This window comes from Melitaea cinxia, chromosome 12, assembly GCF_905220565.1.
Source record: "Melitaea cinxia chromosome 12, ilMelCinx1.1, whole genome shotgun sequence".
Taxonomy (NCBI): domain Eukaryota; kingdom Metazoa; phylum Arthropoda; class Insecta; order Lepidoptera; family Nymphalidae; genus Melitaea; species Melitaea cinxia.
The window spans coordinates 2,055,522-2,062,685 of record NC_059405.1 but is presented as its reverse complement, the minus strand read 5'-3'; positions in this window follow the sequence as shown (position 1 = coordinate 2,062,685).

Here is a 7,164-nt window from a genome sequence, read left to right as displayed (position 1 = left end):
ATTAGGTATAAAGAAAGTTGTGTAAAATCAAGTACAGGCTTTTGAATGCAGGATACATATGTTAGTATATAGTTATGAATTGCTATCAATTCAATCACAGAGATACAGTTAAATTAAATATGAAATCTGCGATATCCTCCATCCTATTGCATGAATATAGTAAGAAATAATGTTGAAGCGGTGTGGTGGATTACACGCCAATTATTCTGTAACTTACTAGACTTCGAAATAGTTGCAAAATATAGCAATTCTTTAAATCGGAATGGATTATCCTTGCCGTTCTCTGTACGTTGACTTTTGTGATTGATGATGATTATAGTAAAAAATAATAATAAAACAATAAAAGCTATATACATATACAAATAATATAACATTACGTATATTTGTACGGCGTCTGCTAAAAGACGAATATTGAGCTACTGCTAGCCACGGTAAACTTAATACCTGAGCATCAAATTTACTAACATTATCGTATCACAACTTTTAACCAGAGTATTTACTAATTATTTAAAAAGTATCCAAACAAGCCACAACTGATGTCCACTGATCAACCATCGTAATACGATTCCAATTCCATTTTACAGAATAAGTATCCCGATGACACGTCAAACTCAGCGGGCGCCCGCTGCAAGTTACACTTAATTCATACGAGTTTTTACACGAAATACACACGCTTACAGTTTCACAAGAAGCTCGAGTAAAGAAACGTTCGTATGTGTACATTCTTACACGATGCTTACACACTGTTTTTTTTTTTGTTTTTAAGTTATTTGATATAATATTTTCAAACGAAAGAACCTCTCCCTTCTCAAGCTAATTAAATATTGATAAAGTTTTACGTTTGAAAACAGAGTTACGAATTTATTTCGTTCGGAAACGTTGTTTTTTGATTCGTAAAAACGGCTCTTAAAGTTTTGAATTTTTTAAACGTTTACGCTTTTGTTATGAGTTTTGTTTTTTTTTTTTGTATTTTCTCGTTCTAGTTTAGTTGGGATGTTTGTTTGTTTTTCGCGTACATTTGACGTACGAGATTATAAGATCCCCTATGACTATGAATTTTGACGCAAAGTTGGCACTCTGGTATATAAGCTGGCGATTCTCCTCCAAAGTCTGGATGAGTTATAAAATTGAAATTGTATCATTTATATTTATATCCGTTTCTTACAAAACATGTGTATCAATCGGCAGTTACCTATAACACATTAAGCAAAGCCTTAGGAAAAGAAATACCTAAAGCTAAATAATACTCATTTCAAGCAGCGTTTCTATGGTGAGTAAGGTGACCAGAGCTGCAAGGGAGTGTTGCGACTTGGGAGTAAGGTCAACAACGCGTTTGTTATGCGTCTGTTGTTGCAAACTTCTATAAGCGATTACCGTCAATTGAGCCGTACGCTTGTTTGTCGACCTGGTTTTATAAAAATAAATATATAAAATTATGGATTAAATTATCAATGAACTGCTTAAATTTTTAATGCGCTTTTGATTGGCCGACATTTAAAAGTAATTATCTTGTCAACCATCAGTAATCACAAATACTTATAATTGATTTACATATATTTCACTGGCAGTAATGTGGCTTTTAAACTGTGAATTATTAATATATTATTTAATATTAAATAGTTACCAAGTTTATCAACAAACAAACAAAACTTTTCACTTTAGACTTTCTAATCTATTATTCTCTACTTTGATAAGGAACGGTTTTCCTTTAAATTTCGAAAGCTTTGATGAAAATAATAAATTTGTATTAAATAATAAATCACGGAAGGCGGGCAGCAGTCTTCGTTGCGACAAAGCCAGCCGCGGTCACCAACCAGCCAGCCCAGCGTGGTGACCATGGAAAAAACACATGAGTTCACGCCATTTTTGGCGCTAACTTGTGGAGGCCTATGTCCAGCAGTGGACTGCGATAGGCTGAAGTGATTAATAATAATTGATAACAATTTATATATATATATATATATATATATATATATATATATATATATATATATATAGAAAGCTGATTTATCCTGACAATAACAAACACACAAAAGAGTTATGCGCGTACATACATTTTGGCGCCTTATTTTTTTATGTTCATAGATAGACTAGCTGTTTTGGTACTTATATCGATTATTTGAATTTTTCTTTATACCATACTCATTCGGACAATAAAGAATACACAAAAGAATCGACTAGCCCGTTTGCGCAGATTGTAGTGGCCCTGCTTTCCCTATGGCGGGATGCGGCTTCAATTCCCTCCTGAGTCTGGGTGTAATGTTTGTATTATTTCTATGCATGTATACCAAAGAAAATTTTATTATAATAGTCGGCTGTTACCTATAACACAATCATTCAGTTGCTTATGTGCGTTATAAGATATTGATTTATTTTGATATTTAATCATCCAAATTAGTGCAGTTTGTCGGAAGTTATGCGCGTACATACATTTCGACGCCCAGTTTTTGTTTATATATATAGATAGATAAGTATATATTAGCTCATCTGAGCACTTATATAGGGCTCATAAAGTAAGATAGCTCCAGCATCCAGTTATTTTCTGTCTAGATAAAATCTGCTCAAGATATTAGCTAATCGATACCACTTTATTTTAACCGATCCGTAACGTTATAATTAATTATAATGCTGACTATTATGACTACTTTTCTAGAATTTTCTGTTTTGAGACATTTTTCTTTTGCAGTATACTGTCAAGTTTCACTTTATTTCTATTGGTCCTATGATATTTGTACCATTTCTATTGCGCTTAAATACACAAAATATAAATATAATAAGATAAGCCAGCCCTGTGGTCACCAACGCGCTGTCCAGCGTTGTAACTATGGGCAACACATATGAGTTCACGCCATTTTTAGTGCTTGTGGAGGTCTATGTCTAGTAGTGGGTTGCGATAGGCTGAAGTGAAGATGATGATGATGATGAAGTGATGAATAAGATAATATAAAGTTATCACGCAATAATACTGATAATATTTTAGTATTAAACATGTAAACAATTTGTTTGACGTTATTTATTATTGATTTTTCCTCCTTAATATGTGCACAATTCTAACTGCTGCTACTGTATCGCGTCCAGTACCCAAAGGTTATGTGGAAGAAATCGCTTTTTAGCGATAAGATCGCCTTTGTACATCTTGTATTGTATCTTTCTTTATATGTATCTGTATTTTGGCGTAAATTAAGAATAAATAAATAAATAAATATTAAAGTTAATTGATTTCGTTGAAATAGTAGTAATGAAGCGTGAAGTTAAATTGTTTAGTAAAGAACTAAATAAAACTTTTATTCCCTTTAAAACTTCAATCTGTTAAATAAAAATTTCGTTTTGAGGCTTCGACATCCCAGAAAACGATAAACATATACAAATATTTGTCATGTGCAGCTTGTTACCTTAACATTTGTCAAAACTTTGTTTTATGTATAAAATTAGTAATTAATGTAACTGGTGTAAACCGCTTTAATTATTATAATAAATAAATAAATAAAATAAATAAATAAAAAATAATTAATAAAAATAATATAAATGTTCATATAATATATACATGCATATAATACATACCGTTATATAATAAAGGCTCAACTAATATATCGATGATAACAACACTAATAACAGTGTTTATACTATCAACACTATCTCCCAATGCTTTCGATACGCCTCTAGTGATGTGATTACGTATCGATAAATCTGTCGATAAAATTACACGTTAATGATCCGTCAAGTAGTTAGTGATTCTTATTACTCATTCGTAAAAATTGTTACCGTGTGGTCTAAGTTATAGAAGGTCTATAAATTATAACTTTTCACATTTTTAATATCGAAAATACCGACCGTTCCAGCGGGGATCGTACCTGCACCACCGACTCACTGTATTGGTTAAATGTTTATAATTTCCTCATATGTGTGTGTGTATTACACAAAAGAACACGAACATTATTTTTACATTTCATTATTGCAAATGAAACCATAATTTTGTTTTTATTAATAGGGAAAAACTAGTTAGTAAAGTTTGTTTATATGGATATTCTAAAAAAAATTTTTTTTTTTTTTGTTGAATTTGAACAGTCCCTTTTAACATTTTATGTCTTGTTCCTTGAGTTAAAATGTAGTAAACACAATTTCCAAAAAAACGTGATGCATATGAAATACTAATATTTTAATTTACTTTCACTTTTGCAGTCACTAAATGAATTTGTATTAGTTTGTATAATTTGTATTTTTAAATGTAAGATATTGGATATAACGTAGTTGAAAACAGCAGTAAATAATAAACAGCGTGGTTTCTATTTTCTAGTTAACTCGCTCGTCACTTGCACCATGCTAATGGTCTTATAAACTAAATAGTTTTAAACAAACATTGTTATACGCCTCGGCGCTGGGCGTCAGTAAAAAATACCATTAAACAGTATTCCGGAGGTTATAATTTGAATAATGATAAGTCTTACACACGATAAGATGATACTTTTTATAGTTTTATATTTAACACTTCCATTGAGTGTGTACTAATGATGCGATTTGAGTTTAAACTAGTCTGAACTAGTAATAACCGGTTTTAACTGCTCACGTTACACTATTTATATCAGTGATATTTGATTGTAAAATGTATATTCTTTAGGAAATTTAGATATTATTGTAATAATTCTAGCTAATGCCCAATTGGTAAAAAGAAAAATATAGATTAAAATGTTGTGTATGTCGTTTTGTGTTTTTTATTGGTTCAGATTTTATGAGGGAATAGAGGCCAAAAAATATGTATAGTTTTACAAGTTTTCACTTGCAAATTTCTAACAATGTTGTTGCTTTAAATTTGAGTGAGGAAAATATTGACTAAGTAAATATTTTTTTATAAACCTTTAACAATTGAAAGTACAGACAGAAATAAAATCAGTGCCTACTGCTTGAAGTGATCTGTCAGTAATAAATTATAATATGTACTTGCTTACCCTACATCTACGTATGTATAGTAGTAATTTAGAGGTATATAGCCGCAAGTGCCAGGACGGACATGTTCAATAAATACTACAACGTAATCAGTTATCCTTGGTTCATTCAATAAATACCCTCCCGACATCCAATAAAAGGCGTACGGTTTATTGAAAATCTCGCATAAAACAAATTAAAACGAAAATATACAGTTATAATAAAAAAGAATCACTGACGTAAACTATCCTCAAACTCGCCATAATAAAGAACCCTTATAAACAATACGCCTCGCGTCTTGAGATGGTTTTTTTTTTTAATCAATTTATCGTTCGTACTTTCACGAAGACGATACGAAAAGAAAGTAATGTCGTGGAAATAAAGAGAATTACGAGTAACGCCCGAGGCGACCGCGATGTAACGAAATACTACGCGTAATTATCGAGCTAGTGATGCGATTGTATCGATAATTTGATGACTTTATTGGCTGTTGTGACGATTATCGATAATGATTATGTACCAGCACTTGTTTAAAACGTGTGTTAATTGCAATTTTTAAGGTGTTTTTTTATATTTTATGTTTGGGAAGAGTGGTGACGCGACTTTTAAGTGGTATTTACTGTATTAAAGATGTTTCAAAGATAGCGAAATGTGTAAGAATATGAGGAAACTGTTAAATGTACGTACTTCAATACATTCTCACAGTTAAAATTTTTAAGAGCCATTTCACAATTTTACGCTCTGCAAGTTTAGGTAAATTTGGTCGCATCGCGCGAGTCGTACGAGCCGCGCGATCTTTGTGCTAGTACGTATAGTGTGACAACCAAAAGACCATCGTGATCATTTTCTGATGTATAATAAAAATTATAACTATGGTATAAAATGTTTTTTACATAATTAATTTGTTAAAAATTTCAAGTATGTTATATAACAACAGTCAATAAATTTAAAATAAAATTAAAAAAATCAATTTTATGAAACAATTTTTTTAAATTGATTTAGTTTTTTCAGTTTACGAATGAATCTAATATTTACGATATGAATAAAAAAGCATTTAATGACATCGACACCGACAAACATATTAATTAACAAATAACAAGACAAACAGATTGAAATGCCTATTTGTATTGATAGTGTGAGAAAAGAAAATTAAATTATACATTTGTTTACAGAAATTATCATTATATTATTTTACATTCATTTTCGTAATATGTTTATTTTATTTATATTTTATTATGAAAGTATCAAATGCGTTTTATCCGCTATAACAACAGGCGCTTGGCGCGTGTGAGCGAAAGAGACGGCTGCGCAGAATTTGGCGTGGACATTACCTCTAAGAGCGCTAGCGCTCGACTGATTTACCGGGCTTGATGCGTGGCAATATATACTATCTTTTTATTATTTAATATAAAATGTATTAAAAATAATTACATCTTTTAATTATTTTTTTTGTATTCCTTAATGATGTAAGTTTACTTTGATGAAGATAGTTTGTTAAAATTTCTTAGTTTTCTAAGAGAAATATCGCTTTTAAAATTGTACTTATTTGGAAAATATTCGTAACTTTAAATTTTTTTTATCGTTTAATAGAGATACAAATGGAATAAAAATCTATGATAGTGGACAACAAAATTATATTCCACATATTATGATATTTTTTTAAAATGGTTTCAACGTAGAGGTTATTGAAAAGTAGGACTTCAAAGTATACATTGCGACCGTTTACCCAGGGAGGAGGCTGATGAAAAGGTTAATAATTTTATACACATAATATAAATCAAAATTCTGATCTGACTATGGACTACAACAAAGGTTGCTCTATTATATTTCAAGAATATAAATTACATTATTGCATCCAACACTGAGATTAACGACGTCAAATTATTACAATTTCGCGGATTGTTACCGATTTTTGTGAAATGGCTCTTAATATCAAAGCCCTTTAAATTATCATCACAAAATTAAAATTTATTTTTTTGCCTTACATTGTACTCCATATTAAAACAATGGTAAAAAACCTTAACAACCACAAATACCTACCATCATATCTGTAAACAGTACTGTCATATGTCTTGCATGAAAGCTAACGACTACTATACCCACACAACACAAATCACATATAAACATTGAGGTACAGCAAAGTAAGGAATATCTTGCACAAAATTTGGAGCACCTCAACTTTCAGAAAATCATAGCTAAATAACACTTTTCTGAAGTGGTGTCGTGTTTCTGTAGTGAGTGACG